A 17576-nucleotide genomic window follows, 5' to 3' on the forward strand; every position below is an offset into this window, starting at 1 on the left:
TTTCTTGCGCATGCACACAAAGCACGGTGATAGTTTCGGTTACTGACTCAGGAACCTTGTATATTATATACGTTTAATAAACTGGATCCTTGTTGTGTTCAGTTATCGATACACTACGATGGAATTACGGACCAGTTTAACATAAACATGGTAAATAGATAGACAGCTGATAATCATAATTGATTAAGAAATAACCTGGAAGAAGAAATGAGTTAACTATTGATTACAACAGAGACGAGAATGCCATCGTGTTTGTTCTGCTAAAAAAAGCAGGAACATTGGAGCTTATGGTTAGATTTTAAATATTTATTGTCTCCAAACTGGGTAAATTTGATATAGTAACACCCCCCCCCCCCCTTTTTTTTTTAAATAACTCGAGAACCACACATCTCGCTCGCTTAACAAAGTAACAATAAGAAATAATTATTGTTAGTTTCAAGAATAATTAATCGTCAAAACTTATCCCCTCCCCTCCCCGACATCAAAGGAAGTTAAATGTATTATCCCAAAATTAGACCAAATTTTTATGATATAAGGACGTCTTGACAGGCTATTATTTTATTTTGTTTTGTTGGTTTTTTTTTTTGCTTTGTCTTCCTCCTGTATGAAAAAAAAACATAATAGACACCCCCCTTTTTCCCCATAATATAGCTTTTTAAGAAGTCATAACTATTTGGACTACCCCTGAATAAATTTCAGACAGACTCTTCTCTAAAAAAATGTAAACATGATTTGAGAGAAATCTTTGGAATAGTTTTTTAAATGATTTAATTATTATGTCATGTATATAATTGACATTAACATAGTTATAAACTGAGACTACTAGTATAACACATAGTGTTATAGTAGTCTCAGATATAAACTTTCCATTGTATTGACCAATATGACTAACTCATATGCTCTTTCCCATAAATGTCACAATATCAATATATTACAGTAAAACTGATAGTTTGATGACATTGTTTAAGACTATTGACCTCAGGTCAGCCTAAACTGAGTTTAAAACTGTAATTTATTCATTACAACAGTTCAAGACATGTACCTTCTGAAATGTGATTGCATCAAAATTAAACCTAAGGCATAACATACTTAGTGTGCAGGAAATGCCACCAAATAAATACTGATTTGTAAAATTAGATGATGATATTTGTGAAGTCAAAGATATTATAGCTAGTTATAACTGGTTTTAGATATAAATCTGAGTAAAAGGTTGATTTATATGTGCTCTTTCATGTTTAGATTATAATTTAAATTTAATCTTTTGAAGTTTTTTTTATAATATTAAGACATTAAAATCACAATTATTTATTTATACACAAAAAAATAATTTTTGTCCTTTTTTAGTTGAATGACTGTACACAAACATTATACACACATAATTTTGATAATTCTGTAATGTTTTTTTCTATAGCCCCAGAATGTGACAAAAGACTTATTAATCCAGATTTACAAAAAATAGAAATAGTTCAGCTACCATAAGACTGCTATGACAAAAATTTTGCAGTTTCCAGAATTTGAGGTAGAGTATAGTTAGGAATAGTTTGATTATGCAGATGCTTAGTTTGCCATAAACAATTATGCCCTTGATACAAAAGCAGAGGAAACAAAAAAGTATGAAAATAGTTGAAAAAAGTAATCATTATTACCTAGTCATATACTGTAAATAGAAAAAGAGAAAAGCACTGGTTATGATTTGGTATTTTTAATAGCATTATCATTTGTCCATAACTTGGAATATATACTGGATTGAGATTGACATTTATTTAATATCATTGACACATGGTTGCAAGAAATGAAAGATGGTAATTTAAACCTAGCAATTTTATTAAGATTTAAAAAAAAGCTTTTGATTTGGTAGAATATGACTTTCTTTGTTTAAAGCTCGACATGTATGGATTTAGTGAGACTACTGTTAGTTGTTTTAAGTCGTACCTGAATAACAAAAGGTATACATTTGTAATGTTAACTCTGAACAACAACATGTAAAATTTGGTGTTCCCCAATGTTCTATACCTTGTCCTCTATTGTTTGTGCTATTTATAAATGACCTTCCCTTATGCATTAAAAATTGTGAAACAGACCTATATCGTTGTATATGCTGATGACACCACTATTCATAAATCAGGGGGAAACATCTAGAAAATATAAATGATGATGTTCAAGAAGATTTATACAGGGTTGAAGAGTGGTGTAAAATGAATAACATGTTCATAGATGCAAATGAAACAAAATGTTTGATTACTGGAACAAAGCAGAAACTATTCAGACTTTTCAACCAAACTTGATAATAAATTAAAGTATTACAAAATTCTTCATGTCAAAAAATATTAGTTTCAAAATTGACAGCCCACTAAGTAACTGGAGAAATCAAATTGACAAGGTTGTGCTAATATATCATCCAGAATATACCATCTTTCTTAAATACAATTTTTTTTTATATAACTGCAAGAAAACATAATACAATGGGTGTTCTGCCCCTAATTGACTACTGTTGTATTATTTGGGATGAATGTAAAAATTGAGGGATAACAAGAATTTTAAAAATCCAAAAAAAGGGCAGCATGATAAATTCTAGATGCAGATCCGTTATCCCTCTTGGTATATAGGAGCACTATATTCTATGTTAACCTCCGCCAGTAGGTATAAACAAATACTGTTGATAGACGGTATATAGGAGCACTATATTCCATGTTAACCACCAACGGTAGGTATAATAGACAAATACTGGTGATAGACGGTATATAGGAGCACTAAATTGTATGTTAACCACCGACGGTAGGTATAGACAAATACTGTTGATAGACGGTATATAGGAGCACTATATTGTATGTTAACTACCGACGGTAGGTATAGACAAATACTGTTGATAGACGGTATATAGGAGCACTATATTGTATGTTAACTACCGACACTAGGTATAGACAAATACTGTTGATAGACGGTATATGGGAGCACTATATTGTATGTTAACCACCGACGGTAGGTATAGACAAATACTGTTTATAGACAGTACATAGGAGCACTATATTGTATGTTAACCACCGACGGTAGATATCGACAAATACTGTTGATAGACGGTATATAGGAGCACTATATTCCATGTTAACCACCAACGGTAGGTATAATAGACAAATACTGGTGATAGACGGTATATAGGAGCACTAAATTGTATGTTAACTACCGACAGTAGGTATAGACAAATACTGTTTATAGACGGTATATGGGAGCATTATATTGTATGTTAACCAACGACGGTAGGTATAGACATATACTGTTGATAGATGGTATATAAGAGCACTATATTGTATGTTAACTACCGACAGTAAGTATAGACAAATACTGTTGATAGACGGTATATGGAAGCACTATATTGTATGTTAACCACTGACGGTAGGTATAGCCAAATACTGTTGATAGACGGTATATAGGAGCACTATATCTTATGTTAACCACCGACGGTAGGTATAGACAAATACTGTTGATAGACGGTATATAGGAGCCACTACCGACAGTAGGTATAGACAAATACTGTTGATAGGCGGTATCAAAGAGCACTATATTGTATGTTAACCAGCGACGGTAGGTATAGACAAATACTGTTGATAAACGGTATATAGGAGCACTATATTGTATGTTAACTACCGACAGTAGGTATAGACAAATACTGTTGATAGACGGTATATATGAGCACTATATTGTATGTTAACCATCGACGGTAGGTATAGACAAATACTGTTGATAGATGGTATATAGGAGCACTATATTGTATGTTAACTACCGACGGTAGGTATAGACAAATACTGTTGATAGACAGTATATAGGAGCACTATATTATATGTTAACTACCGACAGTAGGTATAGACACATACTGTTGATACAAGGTATATAGGAGCACTATATTGTATGTTAACTACCGACGGTAGGTATAGACAAATACTGTTGATAGACGGTATATTGGAGCACTATTTTGTATGTTAACCACCGACGGTAGGTATAGACATATACTGTTGATAGACGGTTTATGGGAGCACTATATTGTATGTTAACCACCGACGGTACGTATAGACAAATTCTGTTGATGGACAGTATATAGGAGCACTATATTGTATGTTAACTACCGACAGTAGGTATAGACAAATACTGTTGATAGACGGTATATAGGAGCACTATATTGTATGTTAACCATCGACGGTAGGTATAGACAAATACTGTTGATAGATGGTATATAGGAGCACTATATTGTATGTTAACTACCGACGGTAGGTATAGACAAATACTGTTGATAGACAGTATATAGGAGCACTATATTATATGTTAACTACCGACAGTAGGTATAGACACATACTGTTGATACAAGGTATATAGGAGCACTATATTGTATGTTAACTACCGACGGTAGGTATAGACAAATACTGTTGATAGACGGTATATTGGAGCACTATTTTGTATGTTAACCACCAACGGTAGGTATAGACATATACTGTTGATAGATGGTATATAGGAGCACTATATTGTATGTTAACTACCGACAGTAGGTATAGACAAATACTGTTGATAGACGGTTTATGGGAGCACTATATTGTATGTTAACCACCGACGGTACGTATAGACAAATTCTGTTGATGGACAGTATATAGGAGCACTATATTGTATGTTAACCACCGACGGTAGGTATAGACAAATACTGTTGATCGACGGTATATAGGAGCACTATATTGTATGTTAACTACCGACGGTAGGTATAGACAAATACTGTTGATAGACGGTTTATAGGAGCACTATATTGTATGTTAACTACCGACAGTAAGTATAGACACATACTGTTGATACAAGGTATATAGGAGCACTATATTGTATGTTAACTACCGACGGTAGGTATAGACAAATACTGTTGATAGACGGTATATTGGAGCACTATTTTGTATGTTAACCACCGACGGTAGGTATAGACATATACTGTTGATAGACGGTTTATGGGAGCACTATATTGTATGTTAACCACCGACGGTACGTATAGACAAATTCTGTTGATGGACAGTATATAGGAGCACTATATTGTATGTTAACTACCGACAGTAGGTATAGACAAATACTGTTGATAGACGGTATATAGGAGCACTATATTGTATGTTAACCACCGATGGTAGGTATAGACAAATACTGGTTATAGACGGTATATAGGAGCCACTACCGACAGTAGGTATAGACAAATACTGTTGATAGGCGGTATCAAAGAGCACTATATTGTATGTTAACCAGCGACGGTAGGTATAGACAAATACTGTTGATAAACGGTATATAGGAGCACTATATTGTATGTTAACTACCGACAGTAGGTATAGACAAATACTGTTGATAGACGGTGTATAGGAGCACTATATTGTATGTTAACCATCGACGGTAGGTATAGACAAATACTGTTGATAGATGGTATATAGGAGCACTATATTGTATGTTAACTACCGACGGTAGGTATAGACAAATACTGTTGATAGACAGTATATAGGAGCACTATATTATATGTTTACTACCGACAGTAGGTATAGACACATACTGTTGATACAAGGTATATAGGAGCACTATATTGTATGTTAACTACCGACGGTAGGTATAGACAAATACTGTTGATAGACGGTATATTGGAGCACTATTTTGTATGTTAACCATCGACGGTAGGTATAGACATATACTGTTGATAGATGGTATATAGGAGCACTATATTGTATGTTAACTACCGACAGTAGGTATAGACAAATACTGTTGATAGACGGTTTATGGGAGCACTATATTGTATGTTAACCACCGACGGTACGTATAGACAAATTCTGTTGATGGACAGTATATAGGAGCACTATATTGTATGTTAACCACCGACGGTAGGTATAGACAAATACTGTTGATAGACGGTCTATAGGAGCACTATATTGTATGTTAACTACCGACGGTAGGTATAGACAAATACTGTTGATAGACGGTTTATGGGAGCACTATATTGTATGTTAACCACCGACGGTACGTATAGACAAATTCTGTTGATGGACAGTATATAGGAGCACTATATTGTATGTTAACCACCGACGGTAGGTATAGACAAATACTGTTGATAGACGGTATATAGGAGCACTATATTGTATGTTAACTACCGACGGTAGGTATAGACAAATACTGTTGATAAACGGTATATAGGAGCACTATCTTGTATGTTAACTACCAACACTAGGTATAGACAAATACTGTTGATAGACGGTATATGGGAGCACTATATTGTATGTTAACCACCGACGGTAGGTATAGACAAATACTGTTGATAGACGGTATATATATATATAGGAGCACTGTAGTGTATGTTAACCACCGACGGTAGGTATAGACAAATACTGTTGATAGACGGTTTATGGGAGCACTATATTGTATGTTAACCACCGACGGTAGGTATAGACATATACTGTTGATAGACGGTATATAGAAGCACTATATTGTGTGTTAACTACCGACAGTAGGTATAGACAAATACTGTTGATAGACGGTTTATGGGAGCACTATATTGTATGTTAACCACCGACGGTAGGTATAGACATATACTGTTGATAGACGGTATATAGGAGCACTATATTGTATGTTAACCACTGACGGTAGGTATAGACAAATACTGTTGATCGACGGTATATAGGAGCACTATATTGTATGTTAACTACCGACGGTAGGTATAGACAAATACTGTTGATAGACGGTATTTAGGAGCACTATATTGTATGTTAACTACCGACAGTAGGTATAGACAAATACTGTTGATAGACGGTATACGGGAGCACTATGTTGTATGTTAACCACCGGCGGTAGGTATAGACAAATACTGTTGATAGACGGTTTATGGGAGCACTATATTGTATGTTAACCACCGACGGTACGTATAGACAAATTCTGTTGATGGACAGTATATAGGAGCACTATATTGTATGTTAACTACCGACAGTAGGTATAGACAAATACTGTTGATAGACGGTATATAGGAGCACTATATTGTATGTTAACCACCGACGGTAGGTATAGACAAATACTGGTTATAGACGGTATATAGGAGCCACTACCGACAGTAGGTATAGACAAATACTGTTGATAGGCGGTATCAAAGAGCACTATATTGTATGTTAACCAGCGACGGTAGGTATAGACAAATACTGTTGATAGACGGTATATAGGAGCACTATATCTTATGTTAACCACCGACGGTAGGTATAGACAAATACTGTTGATAGACGGTATATAGGAGCCACTACCGACAGTAGGTATAGACAAATACTGTTGATAGGCGGTATCAAAGAGCACTATATTGTATGTTAACCAGCGACGGTAGGTATAGACAAATACTGTTGATAGACGGTATACGGGAGCACTATGTTGTATGTTAACCACCGGCGGTAGGTATAGACAAATACTGTTGATAGACGGTTTATGGGAGCACTATATTGTATGTTAACCACCGACGGTACGTATAGACAAATTCTGTTGATAGACGGTATATAGGAGCACTATATTGTATGTTAACCACCGACGGTAGGTAAAGACAAATACTGTTGATAGACGGTATATAGGAGCACTATATTGTATGTTAACTACCAACACTAGGTATAGACAAATACTGTTGATAGACGGTATATGGGAGCACTATATTGTATGTTAACCACCGACGGTAGGTATAGACAAATACTGTTGATAGACGTGATATATATATATAGGAGCACTATAGTGTATGTTAACCACCGACGGTAGGTATAGACAAATACTGTTGATAGACGGTTTATGGGAGCACTATATTGTATGTTAACCACCGACGGTAGGTATAGACATATACTGTTGATAGACGGTATATAGAAGCACTATATTGTATGTTAACTACCGACAGTAGGTATAGACAAATACTGTTGATAGACGGTTTATGGGAGCACTATATTGTATGTTAACCACCGACGGTAGGTATAGACATATACTGTTGATAGACGGTATATAGGAGCATTATATTGTATGTTAACCACGGACGGTAGGTATAGACATATATTGTTGATAGATGGTATATAGGAGCACTATATTGTATGTTAACTACCGACAGTAGGTATAGACAAATACTGTTGATACACGGCATATAGGAGCACTATATTGTATGTTAACTACCGACGGTAGGTATAGACATATACTGTTGATAGACGGTATATAGGAGCACTATATTGTATGTTAACAGCCGACGGTAGGTATAGACAAATACTGTTGATAGATGGTATATAGGATAACTAAATTGTATGTTAACTACCGACGGTAGGTATAGACAAATACTGTTGATAGACGGTTTATGGGAGCACTATATTGTATGTTAACCACCGACGGTAGGTATAGACATATACTGTTGATAAACGGTATATAGGAGCACTATATTGTATGTTAACTACCGACGGTAGGTATAGACAAATACTGTTGATAGACGGAATTTAGGAGCACTATATTGTATGTTAACTACCGACAGTAGGTATAGACAAATACTGTTGATAGACGGTATATGGGAGCACTATGTTGTATGTTAACCACCGACGGTACGTATAGACAAATACTGTTGATAGACGGTACATACATTGTAGGAGCACTATATTGTATGTTAACCACCGACGGTAGGTATAGACACATACTGTTGATACACGGTATATAGGAGCACTATATAGTATGTTAACTACCGACGGTAGGTATAGACACATACTGTTGATAGACTGTATATGGGAGCACTATATTGTATGTTAACCACCGACGGTAGGTTTAGACATATACTGTTGATAGATGGTATATAGGAGCACTATATTGTATGTTAACTACCGACAGTAGGTATAGACAAATACTGTTGATACACGGTATATAGGAGCACTATATTGTATGTTAACCACCGACGGTAGGTATAGACAAATACTGTTGATAGACGTGATATATATATATAGGAGCACTATAGTGTATGTTAACCACCGACGGTAGGTATAGACAAATACTGTTGATAGACGGTTTATGGGAGCACTATATTGTATGTTAACCACCGACGGTAGGTATAGACATATACTGTTGATAGACGGTATATAGAAGCACTATATTGTATGTTAACTACCGACAGTAGGTATAGACAAATACTGTTGATAGACGGTTTATGGGAGCACTATATTGTATGTTAACCACCGACGGTAGGTATAGACATATACTGTTGATAGACGGTATATAGGAGCATTATATTGTATGTTAACCACGGACGGTAGGTATAGACATATATTGTTGATAGATGGTATATAGGAGCACTATATTGTATGTTAACTACCGACAGTAGGTATAGACAAATACTGTTGATACACGGCATATAGGAGCACTATATTGTATGTTAACTACCGACGGTAGGTATAGACATATACTGTTGATAGACGGTATATAGGAGCACTATATTGTATGTTAACAGCCGACGGTAGGTATAGACAAATACTGTTGATAGATGGTATATAGGATAACTAAATTGTATGTTAACTACCGACGGTAGGTATAGACAAATACTGTTGATAGACGGTTTATGGGAGCACTATATTGTATGTTAACCACCGACGGTAGGTATAGACATATACTGTTGATAAACGGTATATAGGAGCACTATATTGTATGTTAACTACCGACGGTAGGTATAGACAAATACTGTTGATAGACGGAATTTAGGAGCACTATATTGTATGTTAACTACCGACAGTAGGTATAGACAAATACTGTTGATAGACGGTATATGGGAGCACTATGTTGTATGTTAACCACCGACGGTACGTATAGACAAATACTGTTGATAGACGGTACATACATTGTAGGAGCACTATATTGTATGTTAACCACCGACGGTAGGTATAGACACATACTGTTGATACACGGTATATAGGAGCACTATATTGTATGTTAACTACCGACGGTAGGTATAGACACATACTGTTGATAGACTGTATATGGGAGCACTATATTGTATGTTAACCACCGACGGTAGGTTTAGACATATACTGTTGATAGATGGTATATAGGAGCACTATATTGTATGTTAACTACCGACAGTAGGTATAGACAAATACTGTTGATACACGGTATATAGGAGCACTATATTGTATGTTAACTACCGACGGTAGGTATAGACAAATACTGTTGATAGACTGTATATAGGAGCACTATATTGTATGTTAACCACCGACAGTAGGTATAGACAAATACTGGTGATAGACGGTATATAGGAGCACTTTATTGCATGTTAACCACCGACGGTAGGTATAGACAAATACTGTTGATGGACGGTGCAAAGGAGTACTATATCGTATGTTAACCACCGACTGTAGGTATAGACAAATACTGTTGATAGACGGTAATTAGGAGGACTGTATTGTATGTTAACCACCGACGGTAGGTATAGACAAATACTGTTGATATACTGTATATAGGAGTATTGTATTTTATGTCAAACATCGACGATAGGTATGGACAAAATCCGACAAATACTGTATACAGACAATGTATAGAAGTACTGTATTGTATGGTAAACACTGACGGTTGGTATGGACAATTTCTGTATCATGCATCAATTGTAAATAAAAGTATCATGTGAGTGACACAGGCTCATTGAAGCCTCTAGTTTTAATATTATTAATGTGGAGATCTGGTCTAATTTATCATTTTCTCTATTACATGCATGATAACTGCAACAATTGAATTGAAATAAAAGTGATAATATTTCTATTGTAGGTTATCAAGATTTAGTGTTTCCATACAAGTGACAAAGATTGAACAACAAAAACATCTCAAACTTTACAGGACAGAGTAGACTTTTTTCACTGTGCTTAGTTTTGTCTTTATGTCTAACTTATGATACCTTTGAAAAAACCAATAAAATATGGAATAACATTTATTTCTATCTTATAAAGTGGAGTGAAGAAATAAGGGGTCATTGAAAACATAAGAATATATTGCTATCATATATGCAGATCAGCAGCCCATACATTTGCTATAGCACATAAATATGGGACCAATAATTTCAAGTTGCCTTTTAAAAAAGACCTTATTAATGTTATGCGAGATACCACCAAAGACCACTAGGTGTTGATCAAATGATATTGTAAATAAGAGGGTTGTCCAAAATATTTCCAACAGCTGTTTGATATACACTACCTTATTAATCAAACCACAATGGTAAAAAAACAGTTTTGGTCAGTCTTAAAAGAAGCAAATATAATTTAGAAAAAGTGCAAGCTGTTGATAAAAACTACAAATAACTGCCAGTCCTAAATGTGGGTGGAGATTACCATTTAGCACAAATGAGTTTCTGGACTAAAGAAAGTAATTTCGGCACAAACCGATTATACCCTTTCAAAAACTATGTGTAGTCCCTTTTATAAAAGTGGCAGATTATCTTTCTATCTAGAGTATCTATGACAACTAACTGCTGCTCCTAGTGACGTTAGTCTTTGGTTTTTGAAAAGATTGGATATATTGTCACAATTCTTTTCTAAGGTACCGGTCTGATAAACAGGAAGTAGCCAGATTAGCTACTAAATATATGCACACTGAAATATAGTCCCTTAAAATTCCCATGGCTGTGTACATGTTCAGATACGAACTATGAAAATTTTGTTTATATCTTTAGAGAAGTAAAATCAAGTATGTATGTCTTTAGTTTTGTCAAATTACTGTCTTGTTTTGTCCTGTTATTAGGTAACAGTACTGATACAATACTGTAAAAATACGGAGATGTGGTATGATTGCCAATGAGACGCCTACATGTATCCACTCAAGTTCAAATAAAGTGGATGTAAGCAGTTATATGCAACCATACAGCCTTCAACAATGAGAAAAATCATATCAAATAGACCCTTGTAAATAGGTGTTGATCAAATGATATTGTAAATAAGAGGGTTGTATATTTCATGACGGTATAATACTAAACCCCTAACAGGAGGGATTGTGCCTGATATTCATATGATGAAGACATAATCTTTCAATCAGTCTGGTTCTGGCATGTCAATAACTGCTAGTAGTCTGTTGTTATTTATGTATTATTGTCATTTTGTTTATTTTCTTTTGTTTCATATTCTGACATCGGACTCGGACTTCTCTTAAACTGAGTTTTACTGTGCGTATTGTTTCGCGTTTGTTTATTCTACATTGGCTACAGGTATATGGGAGGGTTGAGATCTCGAAAAACATGTTTAATCCCGCCGCAATTTTGCGCCTGTCCCAAGTTAGGAGCCTCTGACCTTTGTTAGTCTTGTATGATATATAATTTTAGTTTCTTGTGTATAATTCGGAGCTTAGTATGACGTCCATTATCACTGAACTAGTATACATATTTGTTTAGGGGCCAGCTGACGGACACCTCCGTGTGCGGGAGTTTCTCGCTACATTGAAGATCTATCGGTGGCCTTCGGCTGTTGTCTGCTCTATGGTCGGGTTGTTGTCTCCTTGACACATTCCCCATTTCCATACTCAATTTTATAGTATGATTTACATCTGCAATAATCACGAAACAATCAGAGACAAGTTTGGGTCTAAATCTGTATGTCCCACATAATCAAATTGACCGAAGAGAGAGGCGAAAGATACTAAAGGCTTATTCAAACACATAAGTCAATAATAAACTGACAAAACCACGGCAAAAAAAAAGAGAAAGATTAAAAAACAAACAACAGAATGCAAAACACAACAAAGAACATCACAGACTGAACAAAACGAACCTCGCCAAAAAACTGGTGTGACCAAATGACTAATTTATCTCAGCCTTACATTATTTAGCAGACCCTTTATTATACCAAACCAAACAAAGTTCTTTATGGTACAATGTTTTTGATCCATCGGTCTGTCAGTCCTGTTCTCGTTATTGCAACTCCTCTGAAACCACATAACAGAGTTTTATAAATCTTTGTAGATAATGAGGAAATTATGAAATTATCAATTCATTGATTTCCTATATACTCCTACAACAGTTTGTCATAAAATCTGTCTAAAGACCACAACAGAGTTTCATGAATTGTTTAGATAGTTAGGACATGCTATGTAAATGTGCATATTGGCAGAAAATCATGATTAATTTTTTATGCCCCACCTACGATAGTAAATGGGCATTAGTTTTCCGGTCTATGCGTCTGCTCCTTCGTCCGTTTTCTCGCTTCAGGTTAAATGTGTTGGTCAAGGTATTTTTTGTTGAAGGTCAGGTCCAATAAACTTGAAACTTAGTACATATGTTTCCAATAATATGTTTTTTTCTAAGCTTAATGCCAAAGAAGGTTTTTTCCCCTATTTCACGGTCCACTGAACAAAGAAAATGATAGGGCAAGTGGGGAACGGTGTACGATGGACACATTCTTGTTTTTGTCGAGCCTGCGACTTATATTAGAAATGGTGATCCGGCGGCGGCGGCGACAGCGTTAGTTCACTTCTTAAAAGCTTTATATTTTAGACGGCGAACGACCTGGATGCTCCATACTTTAAATGCAGATGCCTTAAGTTTGGAAGTTTCCGTCTGTCACATGTCCATTGTCCTTTAACTCATTTTCATGGTTCAGTGACTACTTGAAAAAAAGTTAAAGTATTTTGTAATTTCTCTCATATTATGGGTAACTATGTTTAGTATTTGCGTACCTTGGTCAGCATGCCCATCAGACAGTTTTCACTTGACCTCGCCATCATTTCATGTATCAACGAAAAGGTTTAAGTTTTTGGTGGTCAAGTTTATATCTCAGATATTATATGAAATATGTCTAGTATATTTGGTGTATGGAAGGATTGTAAGGTGTACATGTCCAACTGACAGGTGTCATCTGATCTTGACCTCATTTCCTTGGTTCAATGGTCAAAGTTAAGCTTTTGAGTTTTGTTCGTTTTTTCTAATACTATATGCAATAGGTCAACTTTATTCGGTGTCTGGAAATATCTTATGATGTCAGCCTCGCAAGTCTCATTTGACCTTGACCTCATTTTCGAGGTTCATTGTTCAGTGTTTAGTTTTTGTGCCAAGTGTCATCTGACCTTGACCTGATTTGTATTGAATGATTGAAAGGTGTAAATGTATTCCTCATTTTGGTCATATGACCTTGATCTCATTTTCTTTGGTCATGTTATTAATAAGTTTATGTGATAATTGTAGTAAAACTTTATATTTAGGTCTATCAACATAAATAAGGCGAGAAATTTCAACGTGTGTACTCTTGTTAGGAAGTAGGAACTATGCCTTCTGAACTTAGAATTTCGGCCTAAATATACTTCTGCATATCTTCTGAAATTACACAACAGAATTTCATGCGTGTTTGAACTAAATAATCTGTTGAAATTTTGTTTGCTTAGTGACAATGTCGGGCTGTGAAGTATGTGAGCGTGCTCACAAAGGTTCTTTGATTACACACAGTCAATGCATTGTCTGTGCTTCCCAGATACAGTCTGTATGCATTTTCTTTGTTGTAAATTAAATTAAGTTTATGTATTGTACGTCGTTCTTAGTCTTTATACATTGTTTTGACTATGAGTCTAAGATACTTCTATTGTCGGTATATCTTAGATTTGGTCGGTTAACACTGTCTATGGATCAGAGACACAGTATGTATGCATTGTAAGTTGTTCCAAGTTGAAATAAAAGTCTGTATGTTTTGCCTGTTACTGCAAGATAAAGTGTGTGCACTGCCTGTGGCTCTTATATACAGTCTGTATGCATTTTCTGTATGCTTTATCTATGGGTCTAATTTTTAGATTCAGTCTGTATACAAACTGTATCTCTGACCCATATACAGTGTCCAAAAAAAACTCTGTTTTAAGATCTCTAACCCATATACAGTGTGAAAATGATCTTTGGTTCTAAGATGCATTTTGTTTGATTGGCTAAATGCTTAGTATATATTGGTTTCGATATATGGTCTGTATGTATTGTATGGATCTGATATATTTGTATTTTTTTCCATCTGATGAGTAAGCCTTTTTCAACTGATTTTTATAGTTCGTTCTTATGTTGTACTGTTACACCAAAGTCCCAGATTTTTGGAGGTTTGGGATCCCGCTAACATGTTTAACCCCGCCACATTCTGTATGTATGTGCCTGTCCCAAGTTAGGAGACTGTAATTCAGTGGTTGTCGTTTGTTTATATGTTACATATTTGTTTTTCGTTCATTTTTTATATATAAATTAGGTCGTTAGTTTTTTCGTTTAAATTGTTTCACATTGTCATTTCGGGACTTGTTATAGGTGACTATGCGGTATGGGCTGTGCTCATTGTTGAAGGCCGTACGGTGACCTATAGTTGTTAATTTCTGTGCCATTTTGGTCTCTTGTGGAGAGTTGTCAGTAGTGTTTGTGGGACAGAATGAACCCATAAAGGTGGAAGTCGGACGCTGACGCTATATTTGGACCTGGGTGTGAACGCCGACGCCATATTTGGGCCTTAACGCGGACGCCATGGTCGACCATGAAATCGGGACGCGAATTTGAGGTTGGACTGTATGATTCGGACATCGAGACACCGACGTCATATTTGGGCTTTAAACTTGGACGCTATACCTTAATGTTGCATCAGACTACCCTTTAAAGTGACGTCATACCCTTAAAAGTGGACGGTATATTCTCGAAAATGGACGAGAATTTGTCTTTGATAAACGCTTACCCAACCCCTAGGTAATAAGTCTGTGATAATTCTGAAAAGAATCTTCTACCTCTTAAATAATTAACTGCTTATACATGTTTATAACAACTGTAAGAATTCTCCAAGATATACTATTTATATTAATCAGAAAAACTGTCACTCAATGCAGTAGGCGGAACTATTCCCGTGTAAAGAGAATTGGATTAAAATGTTTGATATCAATACATAAAATATTTGTCTTTATCTTTTTAATTTTTGGATTTCTTATCTTATTAACATGACAATCGTGAAACATTCAGTAGTATTGCTTTCTACGGAAGCCCATTTAGGACCTCCCAAAAATATAAAATTATTTGAATTCGAAATCACATATTTAAATTGTTATCTCGAATTTTATAATTCGTTTTAACAGATTAAATTTGTGATAATGAATTGGTGAAAATCGTTATAACAGATCTTGTAATTCGTTATTAAGAATTAAATTCCTTATCACAATTTTTTGTAATTTGTGATAACGATAAATTCGTTATAACGATTTTATCGTTATAACGAATTGTAGAATTTGTTTAAACTGATTAAATTTGTGATAACGAGTTTGTAGAATTCGTTATCACAGTTTTTATTGTAATTGGTAATTTCAGATTAAAATTCATTATCACAGATTTTTAGCTCACATGGCACACAGAATAAAAAGAGCTTTCTTCCTCACTCTGCACCCATCGCTGTTTATTACTTTTACAAAAATCTTCTTCATTAAAACCTTTTTGACAAAGTGAAACAAACTTGACCGCAATCAATTTAGTTTTAACGCATTTTACACTATACCTAGAAATTTTTGTCGTGTAAACGGGTGGGTTTATTAGCCAGTGACCCAGTTTACACACCGAAACTCTCCGGGGGAAAATATGTCTAATTCTCATATTTCTTGACCGAAATATTTTTATTTTTTATTTTCTACCAAAGTTTTTTTAAGCGGTGAATATCATTAGTGTGTGTACCTGGATACATTTTACACAGATGCAACGGATATAGTTTCGCCAACATGGTTTATCGAAATGTAAACCTAGGGATGAAAATCTTAGGTATTACACTTCGATTAACCATGTTGCCGAAACTAATTTTTTTGCTTCTGTGTAAAATATATTAATTGGCGATACACACGAAGGAAATCGCCTGTCTGAGAAGACTTTAAATTAAGAAAAAGGAATACAAATGTTACTGTCACGAATTATGGGTATCAAACACATTTTTTATGCCCCCGCCGCTAGGCGTGGAAGAAGTTTAGTCTAGCCCTTGTCCGTCAGTCCAGTCCGTTTGTCGGGTACGTTCCCAGAAATGGTTTCCGTTTGCCTCAACCAAATGTTATAAATTCAACTTATACACTATGCCAATTACTAAAACACACAGATAAAATTTGAAATTGAAGGGCGTCGCTTTTATAGTTCGTGAGTTATGCCCCTTTACAAATGGTCAAAGACGTAGTGTTTATTCTGTAATTTCCGCTCTCTACATTTAGTTTGCCTCAACCAAATGTTATTGAATTAATACACAATGTTTATTAACACAAAACACTGAGTCTGATGATCAAGTTTGAAATTGGGTGACGTCACTTTTACCGTTCTGAACTTGTGCCCATTCAGCGCTAATTTACAAAAACAAAACCAACAAACAACCAAATTAAGTGTCCAATCAATTTTGCTAATTTTTAAAATAGAAATCGTTAAAACTAAATTACTCGTGGTCAAGTTTGTTTAACTTTGACCAAAAGGTTTCAGTAAAGAGAAAAAAGCTAACTTAACCCTGTGTACCAGGTGAGGTAGTTCAAATTTAGGTGAAAATGTTTTTAATCTGGAATCACAAATTACATTAAAAAAAATGTGATAACAAATTCCACAAATTCGTTATCACGAATTTAATCCGTAA

General features: G+C 35.1%; 1 long non-coding RNA gene across 3 annotated transcripts; it reads left to right on the plus strand.

Moving 5' to 3' along the window:
- The first annotated feature begins 36 nt into the window (after positions 1–36).
- Positions 37–10938, plus strand: LOC139485950 (uncharacterized). 3 transcript variants are annotated; one of them, XR_011655436.1, is made up of 3 exons: positions 37–150; positions 1412–1519; positions 10780–10938. It is a non-coding gene; the product is annotated as an uncharacterized lncRNA (long non-coding RNA). The 3 variants fall into 3 exon arrangements; XR_011655432.1 differs by having other exon boundaries at positions 53–290; XR_011655437.1 differs by lacking the exon at positions 37–150 and adding an exon at positions 286–324.
- The last annotated feature ends 6638 nt before the right edge of the window (positions 10939–17576 follow it).

Source organism: Mytilus edulis, chromosome 1 (assembly GCF_963676685.1).
Source record: "Mytilus edulis chromosome 1, xbMytEdul2.2, whole genome shotgun sequence".
Classification (NCBI taxonomy): Eukaryota; Metazoa; Mollusca; class Bivalvia; order Mytilida; family Mytilidae; genus Mytilus; species Mytilus edulis.